This window comes from Loxodonta africana, chromosome 24 (assembly GCF_030014295.1).
Source record: "Loxodonta africana isolate mLoxAfr1 chromosome 24, mLoxAfr1.hap2, whole genome shotgun sequence".
Classification (NCBI taxonomy): Eukaryota; Metazoa; Chordata; class Mammalia; order Proboscidea; family Elephantidae; genus Loxodonta; species Loxodonta africana.
In genome coordinates, this window is record NC_087365.1 from 53,114,515 (window position 1) to 53,129,594 (window position 15,080).

The 15,080-nt window shown below is 41.0% G+C and overlaps 1 long non-coding RNA gene across 12 annotated transcripts in view; it reads left to right on the top strand.

Moving 5' to 3' along the window:
• Positions 1-15,080, top strand: part of LOC111747632 (uncharacterized) — a 77,222-nt gene that overhangs the window by 23,042 nt on the left and 39,100 nt on the right. The window lies entirely within an intron of this gene.

A 15,080-nucleotide genomic window follows, 5' to 3' on the forward strand; every position in this document is an offset into this window, starting at 1 on the left:
CAGTGCTAAGATATTAGTGACTCTTAGGATCTGTCCCAAGAGCTCTGTTGTAGGTCACCCGAAATGAGGCCATTCCCGTTGCTGTATGCAACGACTCTGAGCTAGTAAATGTACCACGTAAATCATTCCCTTATTAAGAATAATTGGTTATGAATCGCCCCAGTTCCCAAATGTCAAGATGAATTCATTTTTGCCTTGGCAACGGTTTTCAAAACAAGGCTCATGCCTTTCATCAGAAAGAAAGAAAATCGTTTTCCTTTCAAACCAGGAATTTATTTTCCTGGTAGTGACACCACATGTCCTGCAGTGTGCTGAGACTTCCTATGAGAAGAGGTGATTCATGCAGACCTGGACTTTTTGGAAGTCTCAAGTTGCCCAGTTGCACACATTGAACAACATGCAGTTGGGCAGAAAATTCAAACTATTCCTGGATTTGACTTTAATAATTAAAAAAAAATAATGCTTGCTTGTAGTGTGTCAACAACTTGTCAATTCATATTTGGGGCAAAGCTGCTGCGGCTTTAGTTGCCAATAGCATGTTAATATTAGGTTCGGGGTATCCAAACAGGGTGGAACATAAAACAATGTGTGGTAGCAATGGAATACAAGATCACCCATGTTTTGAGAACGTCAAATTCTCAAAGAATCCAGACTTTCTGGGCCCTGAGAGTAGTATCCTGAGATACCCTTTAAACCTTGAACCAAAACTATCCCCTGAAATCACCTTTTACCTAAATAACAGGTTAGCGCAAAACGTAAAGAATGTCACCCTTAAATACTGTGCTTTAAAAAAAAAAATTATCTGCATGAGACCAAATGGACAACAGTTACTCTAAAGCATGGATGAGAAGTTTGAGGGGCAGTGAGGCTAAGTTAATGGGTGTAGAACAACTAGAATGGAAATAACGAGAATGTTGACGCAATGTGAAGGATGTAGCCAATGTCACTGAACATTCTGCCTAGCAATTGTTGAATGGGAATCTGTTTTGCTGTGTATACTTTAACCAAAAATAGAATTAAAAATTTTTTTTTTTTTTTTTAAAGATCCTCATGTTTTGGTAGAATTTTCTTGAAGCTGCAATGTGAAATTGGAGGAATGGTTTCCTGATATCACTGACTTCACCATGTGGCCACATTCAGGGGGCCGAAGAAGTCGTGGTCAACTAAAGCTGGGTGTTTGTGAAGCTTCCTAAGATGTGGGTAGACTCCCTAGGAATGGAGTATTGGCAGGGTACAAGGTTCCTTCCCAACTCTTCCCTGCTGGTGCGGTTAATGTGCTATTTCCATTCAGAAGCCAAGATCTGGTTTGGCTTCCTTCCCAGAGTTGAGTCATGAATGGCAGTTTGGAGTCCTCCAAGGCTAAAGGTGTCTTTGTTCTGCTTCTCTATTACTGCTCCCCACTGATCTCAGTAACTCTCTAACAGGCATTTCCTTTTTGTCAGTACTTTGCCCTGTTTGTGTAAGTCAGGATCTCAAGTTATTCTATTTGCTCCTTTTTACTTATTTACTCATTCAGTAAGTGTCTATTATGATCCTACTATGGTGAAAGCAGTTTAAGGTGCTGGGAAATAGCAGAGAGCAAGATAGACAAGATCCTTGTTCTTTTAGGTTTTTGTTGAGGAGATCACAGTAAGGTGACATTGTAGAGTAGCTTAGTGAGGGTGAGGGCGTAGTAACATCAGATGAGACAGTTCTCCCTAAATGTGTGATTTTTATGCTGAGACCTAAAGAATGAAAAGTCCCTGGGTGGTGCAAAGAATTAACATACTTGACTGCTAACCAAAAGTTTGGAGGTTTGAACCCACCCAGAGGCACCTTGGAGGAAAGGCCTGGCAATCTACTTCCTAAAAATCAGCCATTGAAAACGCTGTAGAGCACAGCTCTACTCTGACACGCAAGGGGTTGCCATGAGTCATAATTGACGGCTACTTGCTTAGTTAACGGCACTTGGGTTGGGTGGTGGTTAGTTAAAGACTGTAAAGGGTCCAGCAACGAAGTGACCTGGAGGAAGGGTGTTCTGGGTAAAGGTATCACAAATGCAAAAGGTCCTGAGGCAGGAACGAGCTTGGCTTATTGAAGGAACAGCAGCAGGGGCATCGATAACACCAGTGTGTGGCCACGCTTAGTGAGCAAGAGGGTAAGCGGCAGTCGATGGTTTCTGCGAGCTCCAGGGGCCAGATTAGGTAGACCACGGTGAGGAGTTTGGATTTTACTCACTTATTCCCATCTAGCTGCTCTGTGCACGCCCTTCTCGCCTTACCCTTCCCAGTCTCCGTGATTCATCATTATAATCACTCCCTTGAAAACACCTATCCTTTTGTGTTAGTTATCTGCTGCTGTGTAACAAATTACCTTAAAACATAGTGGCTACAAACAAGAAGCATTTATTATCTCATATCGCTTTTGTAGGTCAGGAGCCTGGGATGGCTCAGCTGGGTGGTCTGGCTAAGGGCGTCTTATGAGGTTGCATTCAGGATGTTGGCTGGCACCGCAGCTACCTGAAGGCTTGACTGGGGTTGGGGGATTCACTTCCAGGTTGGCTCACACACATGCCTGGTTAGTCCTGGTTGTTGGCAGGAGGCCTCAGTTCCTTGGGATTTGGTTCTCTCCATACGAGAGCATCCTTAGGACATGGTGGCTGGCTTCCCCCAGAGTCAACAATCCAAGAGAGTACAAGGTGAAAACCACAGTGTCCTTTATGACAGAGCCTTAAAAGTCACACACCATGGTTTTCATGATATCTCATTGGTCACAAAGTCAGCCCTGCTCAGTGTGAGAGAAAAAGGGACCCACAAGGGCATGAGCACCAGAGGCAAGGATCATTAAAGGCCATTTTGGAGCTGGCCAACACACTCTATCACCCTCTTTTGTTCAAGTCTTGCAAAACCTCAGCCCTGGGAAATCCAGAGCTTTGCACCCATATCAGTTGAAAAGCATGCTAACTGGTCTCATTTTAAATTCATGATCCCACATATCCAATGGGATGTTCGTGCTGCCCAACAATCTTTCCACATTTCCCTGGTCAATTGACTCTTTTTCTAAGGTGATCTTTGCATATCTTCAGCTCTCACACACCATCTTCATCCTTCACTCTTAGTTGAAGGCTTTGCTTCTGCGAAAACAAAAGCTGTAAGATGAGCAATTCTACCGACCTAAATCAACAAATTACCAACTCAGCTGTACCCATACACTCTGCCTTCTTACCTGCCATCCTGGAGGGATAGTTTGTGCTTCTATACAACTAAGGTCAGTTCCTCCGTTTGTTCACTGAATCCCACCTGTTCGACCAGCTCAAGTGTGTGTTTCAGCAATCATCCCTCTTTCTCCTGCATCATCAATTCTTCCCTTTTTATTGACCCTTACCATTGTTATATGAACTTACTGTAATAACTTCCATCATAAAAACTAACAAACCAAACCCACTTCTCTGCTCTCCTGTACAGGAAAACTCGATACAGTTGTCTTTACTCCCTGGCTCCACTTCCTCTCCTCCATTCTCTCTTAAACTCATTTCCCATAAAGCTTTTGACCTACCACCCATCAAAACCTCTCTAGTTATGGTCAGCAACACTCTCTGTGTCATCACATTCAATGAGCAGTTCCCAAACCTCATCTTTCTTGATCTGTCAACACTGTTTGATGCAGCAGATCACTTTACCTTCTTGAAGCTGTCCCTTCACTTGGCTTGAGGACACTGTGCTCTTTTGGTTGTTCTCCTATCTGACTGGCCACTTCTTCCCAGGGTGTGGTTCCTGGAAATCTCTAGGTACACTGTGTCCCAGGTGATGTCACCTAGTCTTGTGGCTGTGTATTTCACCCACATCTATATACATTCATGATTCTAGACCTTTCTCTTGAGCTTCAGGCTCTATATCATGTTAACTCTTCACGTTCACTTGGAGGCCTGATAGGCAGTTCGATCTTTCATGCCTGTCTTAGTTATCTAGTGCTGCTATAACAGAAATGCCACAAGTGATGGCTTTAACAAGGAGAAATTTATTCTCTCACAGTCCAGGAGGCTAGAAGTCTGAATTCAGGGCGTCGGCTCCAGGGGAAGAGTTTTTCTCTCTGTCAGGCCTGGGAGAAGGTCTTTGTCGTCAATCTTTCCCTGCTCTAGGAACTTCTCAGCGTAGGAACCCTGGGGCTAAAGGATGTGCTCTGCTCCAAAATATATCCCAAATTCTACCTATCACCTATCTCATCCATACCAATCTAGTGCAAGCTTCTACTGCTCTTGCCTGGACTATTCTAATAACCTCCCGATTAGTTTCTCTGCCTCTACTCTTGCCCTCCTATAGTCTATTCTGTTCACAATAACTAGATCATATAGCTCAAAATCCTCCAATAGCTTGCCTTTTCAATCAGCATTAAATGCCAACTCCTTCCCGTGGCTACAGAGCTCAATATGAGCTCCTTCCTGATCCCTCCTGCCAGAATCTCTTACAATTTTCTCTTGTGTTTCCTCTGCTCCCACCACACAGTCCTCCCACGTCTTTCTTTATCATGAAGAGACTGCTTTCTGCCTCATGCCTTCATGCTCACTGTTCTTTTGACCTGAAATATTCTTCCCCTAGGAATCCACTGGCTTGCTTTCTCATGTGATTCAGGTCTCTGCTCCAATGTCTCCTTGTCAGAGAGGACTTCCCTGCCCACTGTATCTAAAGTGCAGACCGGGCCCTCCGACATTCCGCATTTCCTTACCCTGCTTTCTTTTTTGTTCGTAACAGTTATCAAGGCTGAACACATGATACAATATATATGATATGATATTATGGAGCCCTGCTGGTGCAATGGTCGGTTGCTAGGAGAAAGGTTGGTGGTTCCAACCCACCCATTCAAACCCATCCATTGGTTCCATGGGAGAAAGACTTGGTGATTGGCTCCCTTAAAGATTTAAAAAAAAAAAAAAAAAGTTTTTTTTTTTTTTTTTTTTTTAATCTTTGAAAGTTACAGCCTAGAAAATCCTATGGGACAGTTCTGTTCTATCACATGGAGTCCCTAGGGGTTGGAATCAATTGGACAGTGGACAACAGCAACATATTATATTTATATTATATTACGTTACAGTACCTTACATTCTCTCTCACCCGTCTAGAATATAAACTTTATGAAGGCAGAGGCTTTTTGTGTGTGTGTGTGTGTTTTAGAGGAAAGTTTACCATGCAAATTAGTTTGGCAGGAACTTTTTTGCTGACTGGTAAATCCTCAGATCCTGGAATAGAGCCTGGTACATGGTAAGCGTTCAGTAAATATTTATCAAGTCAGTGAATTGACTACCTGCCTTGCCCTTCTTTCCTTCTTTTCCTTCCTTTCCATTTTTATGTTTTTCTCTCTTCAAATTCCATTTCCCCCTTCATTTTCACTTCACTCTCAGTTATATTAGAAAAATATGTTTATTTGAAGACCTTTGAAGAGAAGATTCAATGTAATCCTTGAAATTATTATAAATATAAAAAGCACAATCACAACCACACATAATTTATGGCTCAAAATAAAAAATAGTTGAAATTTTAGAGTTAATTCTGTGGGAGGATAACCAGATTAATATACTCCTGCATTGTTTCAACTAGAGATCTAAAGTTATGGAATTTTTAATTAAGATAATATAAAAGGGAGACTCTAAAAATTGACCTGTGTCTGTAAGAGAAAGTAACTTGCTTTTTCGTATATTTTTTAACAAGTTAATATGGGTTAAAAATTCTATTATAAACTTCTTAGTAATGAGAGGAAAAAATTATTCTGGTATTCCCCCCCCCGCCATGTTTTACTTCTATTTCCTCTTTGTCTTCCTTTTAAATATTTTTCTTTAGTCAATACTTTGTTCTTTGTTCCGAAAAAAAACTTCCCTACGATGCTTTATTAAGCTCAGCCAGACCACCAAAACCCAAGGCCTTCGAATTGATTCTGAGTCATAGCAAGCTACCGCATAGGATTTCTGAGGCTGTAAAGCTCTAAAAAAGCAGACTGACTGCCACATCTTTCTCCCGAGAAGCTGCTGGTGGTTTCAAACTGCCTACCTTTCAGTCAGCAGTCGATTGCTTTAACCACTGTGCCACCAGGGCTCCTTTTATTACCCCAGTGTTCTCAAAATCACACGCCTACAGAAGCAGGCAAGTAACATAACTGAGAGAAGTAAAAAGAACAACAAAAAAAACCCAATAAAAAACAGTGTCAAAAGGGGAGGGACCTACCTGTCTCAACAGGAACCTGGAAACCACTACTTGGTGCCAACTCTTGGCTTCCAGGTGGAAATGCAGATTCAATGTCATCAGGCCTTCCGATTTTTCAAGAAAAGCCTAAAACCTGAATTTCTACAATTAGCCTAATTGAAAGTAATAAACATTGCGAAGACCAGAACAAACATGAAACAAAAAACAAAAAACATGAGTGCAGGAAAATTCAGCTGGTAGTTTTTGACCTCTGATTTAGGTAGATATTAAAACCAAGGTTTCAAACTGGTTTGTTCTGGTTCCACCCTCTGGTGAGAATTTGCATTTCCATCCCAGATATACTGAATCAGAATCTACATTTTAACAAGATCGGGTTCAAAGCCCTGATTAAAACAAGCTCTAGTAGCTAGCTGATATTCCGTATGTTTCTATCAGCTAAGATGTGATGAGGAGCATGTGGGCAAGGTTAAGGGAAAACTATTAGAGTAAGGAAAGCCAAATGTTTATTTAAAAAAAAAAAATGCCATCAAGTCAAGTCCAACTCATAGCAACCCTATAGGACAGAGTTTCCAAGGAGTGGCTGATGGATTTGAACTGCTGACCTTCTGGTTAGCAGTCAAGCTCTTTAAACACTTTGCCACTTTTATGGCCAAAAAATTCCATGTGGGTCTATCAAGTTGAGTGTGTGCACAGATATGTGTGTATTTGTGTGTGTGTGTGTTTAAAATAATAGCCATAATTATAATGCAGTTGTGTATTATAGTTGAATCAGTGGCCTCGGAAACATCTCAACCACCTACAAAACATAACTTAGCTACTGACCGTTCTGATCAGGGCCACAGTAGATGAACCCTGACAGAATGGGAGAAAAATATGGAACAGCACCTCAAATTCCTAAAAAGAAACAAACAAACCAGACGTACTGGACTGGTTGAGACTGGAGGGCTCCCCAAGACTATTGCCCTGAGTTACTATTCAAACCTTGAATGGAAACCAAGGCTTCAAACTAGTTCCTTCCGGTTTGAACCCCTGCCTAACAAGATCCCGGGGGATGCTAATGCCCCTGGCTAGGGACCAATCCTGAGAACCAGTAGTACAGCAGCGGTGCTCAAATTTTATTACACAAAAGAATCACCTGGGGGATCTTCTTAAAATCGGGATTCTGATCCAGTATATCTGGAGGTGGAAAGGCAAATTCTCAGTAGAGGTTCAAACCAGAACAAACTGGTTCGAAGCCCAAACCAAAAGTAACCCCTGAGGTCACCTTGTAGCTAAATAACAAATTGGCTCAAAAATAATGAATGTCACCCATAAGCACTGTACTCCTTTAAAAAACGGTCAACAATTACATCAAAATAAAGACAAAACTGTAACGGGACAAGGAACCTAGATTAATGGAAATGGAACAACTGGAACGAAAATTAAGAAGTGTTTACACATGGTGAAGCCTGTAACCAATATCACTGAACAGCTTGTGTAGAAATTGTTGAATGGGAACCTAAACTGCTGTGGAAACCTTCCTGGAAAACATAATGAAATATTATTAAACAAACAAAAACCATAATATAATGTGGTGAGTCACAAATGTAGTCATAGGTCGTCTTGTCCTGGGGTAGCAGTGTTTTCAGGGGATTCTCTACAAATAACATGAGTTGAAAAGAAAAGGCTACTCAACACCAGCATCAGATTCTAGAGACCCAAGTCCACCTCAGGTGTGCGGCCGTTGTGTGAACTAGTTGTACCACCCCCATCCACGTGGTGGTGGGTTAATGAGGATGCCCCTGGGTGAGCCACTCCCAGGTTCTTCTGCATTTTATAGACCCTCGCTTTGCACATACCTGCTAATCAAAGCCTGTGCTTACGGGAACTGCACAGTTTCGTGGAAACTGAGATTTGACCTTTTTCCCGTGAAACAGTGCAATGTGAGGGCTGCCTGTAAGTGGAGGCAGCTTGTCTTCCCATCCCTTTCAGATTTGAACTCAAACTGACTGTGGTTGTTTTTGTGTGCCATCGAGTCGATTCTGACTTATAGCGACTGTATAGGACAGAGTAGAAGTGCTCTGTTGGGTTTCCAAGGCTGTAATCTTTATGGAAGTAGACTGACACATTTTTCTCCCACAGAGCAGCTGGTGGGCTTGAAATGCCAAGCTGTAAGTTAACAGATGAGCACTTAACTACTGTGTCACCAGGACTCCTGAAATTGATGTAGTGTCTACTATTTCTATTGATGTATTTATTTACTTATGTGTTTATTTTCAGATACTCACTTGGGGACATAAATCACAGTGGCTGTGAGCACAGGCTTTGGGGTCATAAAGCATATTGGGTTCAAAGACCAGGCCTTATTAGTTCCATGACCTAGGGTACATATTTTAACTTTAAGCTTTTTTTTTCAAAATAGCAAAACTGTGATAATTCTTGCTCCCACCTCCCAGGCTGATATGGCGGTTAAAATGAGATAAGGCTTACTACAAACTTAGCCATAATAGTTGACTCACAAATTCTCAATGTATGTTACTAGCCGCTGCCTTTTATTATTGCTGCTGAACATAGCTACTCCTTGAAGTGTTTCGTACAGTTTGGAGATTGTCTAACATTTCTGGGAAACCAAACATAGAGTCAATTCAGACTGGAGGGACCGTGAGCTTGGTGGTCTACACATAATGCATACAGGTAATGCATATTCAGGATGTCAGATGCCCAGGACTGTAATAAAAAATTCCCTTTGGGTTTGGTAAAGTTTGGCAGGCTCGCCATTCATCCTCAGATGAGCAATGAGCCAAGCATTGAGACAGCTCAATAGGAGCATCTAAGTTCATCCCAAATGCAAAAATCTCATCTACTCACAAAGTCAAAGAATGAGCTGATGACTCAGGTATTTATATCAAAAAGTGTTAAAAGATTATTTGGAACACGGTGGAGGCCAAGAAACAGGATTTCAAATCTATTCCCAAATTATATTTCTCATGAGTCTTTTAGGAAATGAAACTAATGGATTTTCAAAGGTCATACATTTATTCAACTGAGCTTTTTGAGCACCTGTGATGTGCTAGGTCCTAAACTAGCTCCTGGCAAAGTAGGCAAGAAAAGACTGCCTGAGCTCCAGCTTCCATGGCGTCCAAAATCTAAGTCAACAACTAGAATGAGCACATAGCTGTTATTACTCTATTTTGAGCCTTAACTTCCTACAAGGTGCTAGAAATTACCAGAAAATTGAAAGGTTTCCATTTATGTATTCAAATGTATTAGGAAACCCTGGTGGCACAGTGGTTAAAGCGTTATGGCTGCCAGCCAAAGGGTCGGCAGTTCGAACCCGCCAGGTGCTCCTTGGAAACTCTATGGGGCAGTTCTACTTTGTCCTATAGGGTTGCTATGGGTCGGAATCAACTTGCCGGCACTGGGTTTTTTTTTTTTTTTTCAAATGAATAGAATTAGTGGTAGGCAGAAAAAATTTTTTTTTTTTGTTTTTTCCATAACACTTGCACCTGGTTCATCAGAAGCTTCCTAGGAATGGGGAAAAAAAAAATGCATAAACTTGTTGAAACAAAGGTGTTTCCCGAAGCCATTGTCTGGAACTGGATTACCACACAAAGTAGCTTGAGCAATAAAATGATCACAAGTCACTTTTCTCATTTGGATTTCTGAGTGCTGATACAAGATTCATGAGAACTACTTGTACAGTAAGGTAAGATCCTTAGTAAAGAATAGATCCCCAAAACAATTTCAACACTGGCATGGAAATTCATACATTCTCTAAGCTTTGCTTCAAAGGCAGGTGAAATTCCTTCTGAATTGGGTAAATGGAATGCATTCTGGCAACTGTTTGTACCCTTTGTTACAATTAATGTGGGTCATAGTTTGGTCAGCCTAATCTGGTCTGGCAAGCCAGTTCTTTGTTCCATTGCTAACACATAGTGCGGATTTCAATTGCCAGCAACTAATAATGCATTCCCCAATATCTTGGAAAGCTCACGACTGCCAGCATAGATGTCTTTAAAGTTGTATGTATAGGGCTCTAGAAGACAATGAAGTTGCTATGACCCAAAACATGATATTTTCAATCATCTCATATGCATGCAAAAACTGGATAAGGAAGACCAAAGAAGAATCGATGCCTTTGAATTATGGTGTTGGTGAAGAATATTGAATATACCATGGACTGCCAGAAGAATGAACGAATCTGTCTTGGAAGAAGTACAGCCAGCATGTTCCTTAGAAGCAAGAATGGTGAGACTTTGTCTCACCTACTTTGGACATGTCATAAGGAGGGACCAGTCCCTGGAGAAGGACATCATGCTTGGTAAAGTAGAGGGTCAGTGAAAGAGAGGAAGGCCCTCAATGAGATGAATTGACAAAGTGGCTGCAACAGTGGGCTCAAGTGTAACAATGATTGTGAGGATGGTGCAGGACTGAGCTGTGTTTTGTTCTGTTGTACGTGGGGTCACTATGAGTCAGAACCGCTTAGATGGCCCTAGTAACAACAATCTTGAAATTTGCTTAACACGATGAATGGCTGATGGTCGGTGCTCTAGCAATGCTTATGAAATAAATAAACATTGTTGTTAGATGAGTGAGGGTCTTTTTCAAATCAAAGAATTCTTTTTTTTCTGGTTCATACCTTAGACATTCTAAGGTTTGGGAATGAATCCTAAGGTTCATGATATGTGGGCTCTTGGCATTTTGCTGATGTTGGAGTTAGGATCATGACAGTTACAAGGTGGGGCTGAGTAGAAGTCACTTAATTAGAAAGAAAGCCTGGGTGATTTCCCAGCTTGCTTTTCTTGCAGCTTTTGTAGTTTGTCAGGACCAGGACTAGGGTAAGGCAAGTGAGGCACTCACCTTGGTGCAAAATCTGAGCTGTTGCCAAAAAGCTCAGTTGTCAAGATAAATATTTTTAATGCAGTTATTTAAATCATCAAATCTGCCTGGCCCGTGGTTTTTTCAGTAAGCTTTGTCAGAAGTTTACCACTTAGTAAATTCCGTAAACGCTCATCAAGTATTTAAAAGGGTTATTACTTAATGTTTACCTTTTGTGCCTTTTGATTTATATTTACAGGGGATACTTTGTACCAAAGGACTATTCACAAATGTGAGCATTTGTGAGGTTAGGAGAATTTTTCCCATTGAAGGGGTCATCACTAGTTGGAATGGGACCTATGAAAACTTGTTTGGGGACAGTTTGATATGCAAAACCAGGTCTGAAAGTGACGTCTTGGTTGCTAACTTGTCTTCTCTCATTCGTCAGGCTCTTAGTCCTTCCTAATCCACACGATTTGCACCAAAATGTTAGAAACTAAAAATATACTCCTTAAACTAGTGATTTTTGAAGGAAAATACTCCAAGTCTTATTTTTAATGTTTAACATTGTACAAGTCAGAGGAAAAAAAAATAAGAATAGATAAAAGCATATAAAAATAATGTATAGACAAAATAAGAATAAGTAAAAAGAAATAAATATAGAAATGAAAACATAATGAAATACAAAAAGGAAAACCAACACTTTGTTCTTTGAAAAGACTAAAAACAGACCTTTGAAAAGACACAGAGAAGGTGTACAAATATGCAATGGTAACAATAAAAAAAATTATACCCACAATTATTGTAGATGTTTAAAAAATCTTAGCATAGTGAGAAACTATGTGCCAATAAATTTATAAATCTAAATGAGATTGGTAATTTTCTAGAAAAAATATGTAAATTACTTAAACTGACCCAAGAACAAAAAGAATATTTGCATAAACCAATAGCTGTTAAAAGGAATTGAACCAAAAAACCAAACCAGTTGCCATCGAGTCAGTTCTGACTCATAGCAACCCTGTAGAAATGGTAAACACCTCCATTCCCAAGCCAAGGCTGGCTCCACAGGTGTGTGATAAACTCAGGTAGTCACCCGGGAACCCATACTTAGAAGGATCCTGTGCTTGGCCTAACGCTGTACTGTGGCCATCTTGAAATTCTTTATTTTTAACAGGGAGTGCCTCATTTTAATTTTATATTGTTGTTGTGTGCCATCGAGTTGATTCCAACTTCCTGTGACCCTATAGGATGGAGTAGAACTGCCCCACAGGGTTTCCAAGGCTGTAATCTTTATGGAAGTAGACTGCCACATCCTCCTCCTGTGGAGCAGCTGGTGGATTTGAACCACCAACCTTTCAGTTAGCAGCTGAGTGTTTTAACCACAGCACCACCAGGTCACCTTAACTTTATATTGGACCCTGCAGATTATGTAGCTGGTCTGCCCATGCCTAGATAGTTTTATAGGTAAATTTTATAACTAACTTTTAAGTACAGATAATCCCTAGGTTAACAAAGCTTTTCTGAAAATGGGAAACGAGGCAAGTTACTCAGTTCATTTTACAAGACCAGTGTAACTTTGAGAGCTTCCATGGTCTCTTGGTCAAGGTCATTTAGAAATTTCATCAGGTCTGCCAGAACGCGTAGTCATTCATTACCTAAGAAGTTTGATATTGACTTATACAATTGAAATGCTCACTTCCCAAATGAAGTTGTTTTCTGACTTTTGTTGTTCCGGTCCCAACAAGAAACATGCCAGATAAGCTCATCTTAAGTTCATCTGGGTTAGTTGATGAGTTAACTATTTTAAGCTCTTCCGGCACTTGTATACTTTTAAAGTCTTAATAGGAATTTTTTCCAGGTCATTCGCTAGTGAACCTTGGAAAGATTTGGTAAATTGATTTAATGCTTGCCCAAAGTGAGACTCAGCGCCTTTCTCCAGAAGCTCTAAGTTAAAAAACGAACCAAAAAACAAGATGATGGGATTAGCCTCTGGGGTCACATTAGAAACAGAATGACAACATATTTATTTTATTCTGATGTTTCTATAGTTCTGTTCTAACCAACACCATGGGCTCTAGAAAGGCATCTCATGTGCCAATCTTTATGGCCTTCAAGCTTATGGTATGAATTTGGCTGCTCATTTTAATTAATAATTTACTTCTGTTATTTAATGAAAACCAAAAGCCACTTCATTGACGCCTCAAACACATCAGTGGCTCTCTTCTCATTCAATTCCCTGTTTTCTTTCTTTCTTTGATTTATACATTTTCAATGAGAAGTGAGATTATTCATATGTGGCTTTTTCCTCCAGCCAAAGTGGATCTGGAATTAAAAATTTTTAAGAACAACTATGTCTTAGTCGTCTAGTGCTGCTATAACAGAAATACCACAAGCGGATGGCTTTAACAAAGAGAAATTTATTTCTTCATAGTAAAAAAAAAAAAGGTAGGCTAAAAGTCCAAATTCAGGGTGTCAGCTCCAGCAGAAGGCTTTCTCTCTCTGTCGGACTTCTCATCAATCTTTCCCCGGACTAGGAGCCTCTCTGTGCAGGGACCCCGGGTCCAAAGGATGTGCTCTGCTCCCGGGACTGCTATCTTGGTGGTATGAGGTTCCCAACTCTCTCCTTGCTTTCCTTTCCTTTTTATCTCTCGAGAGATAAAAGGTGGTGCAGGCCACGCCCCAGGGAAACTCCCTTTATATTGGATCAGGAATGTGACCTGGGTAAGGGTATTATAATCCCACCCTAATTCTCTTTAACATAAAATTACAATCACAAAATGAAGGACAACCACACTATACTGGAAATTATGGCCCAGCCAAATTGATACACACATTTTTGGGGTTTTTTTTAATAATTTTTATTGTGCTTTAAGTGAAAGTTTACAAATCAAGTCAGTTTCTCACACAAAAACCCATATACACCTTGCTACACACTCCCAATTACTCTCCCCCTAATGAGATAGCCCGCTCTCTCCCTCCACTCTCTCTTTTTGTGTCCATTTCATCAGCGTCTAACACCTTCCACCCTCTCATCTCCCCTCCAGGCAGGAGATGCTAACATAGTCTCAAGTGTCCACCTGACCCAAGAAGCTCACTCCTCACCAGCATCCCTCTCCAGCCCATTGTCCAGTCCAATCCATGTCTGAAGAGTTGGCTTCGGGAATGGTTCCTGTCCTGGGCCAGCAGAAGGTCTGGGACCATGACCACCAGGGTCCTTCTAGTCTCAGTCAGACCATTAAGTCTGGTCTTATGAGAATTTGGGGTCTGCATCCCACTGCTCTCCTGCTCCACCAGGGATTCTCTGTTGTGTTCCCTGTCAGGGCAGTCATTGGTTGTAGCCGGGCACCATCTAGTTCTTCGGGTCTCAGGATGATGTAGTCTCTGGTTCATGTGGCCCTTTCTGTCTCTTGGGCTTGTAATCACCTGGTATCCTTGGTGTTCTTCATTCTCCTCTGATCCAGGTGGGTTGAGACCAATTGATGTATCTTAGATGGCTGCTTGCTAGCGTTTAAGACCCCAGACGCTATTCTTCAAAGTGGGATGCAGAATGTTTTCTTAATAGATTTTATTATGCCAATTGACTTAGATGTCCCCTGAAACCATGGTCCCCAGACCCCTGCCCCTGCTACAGTGGCCTTCGAAGCATTCAGTTTATTCAGGGAACTTCTTTGCTTTTGGTTTAGTCCAATTGTGCTGACCTCCCCTGTATTGTGTGCTGTCTTTCCCTTCACCTAAAGTAGTTCTTATCTACTATCTAGTGAATGCCCCTCTCCCACCCCCCCTTTCCCCTCTTGTAACCACAAAAGAATGTTTTCTTCTCAGTTTAAACTATTTCTCAAGTTCTTATAATAGTGGTCTTATACAATATTGTTCTTTTGCAACTGACTAATTTCACTCAGCATAATGCCTTCCAGGTTCCTCCATGTTATGAAATGTTTCACAGATTCCTCACTGTTCTTTTCAATGCGTAGTATTCCATTGTGTGAATATACCATAATTTATTTATCCATTCATCCATTGATGGGCACCTTGGTTGCTTCCATCTTTTTGCTATGATACACACATTTTTGGGGGGAGGTAATTCAATTCATGAAAAACTACCTCAGGTTATCT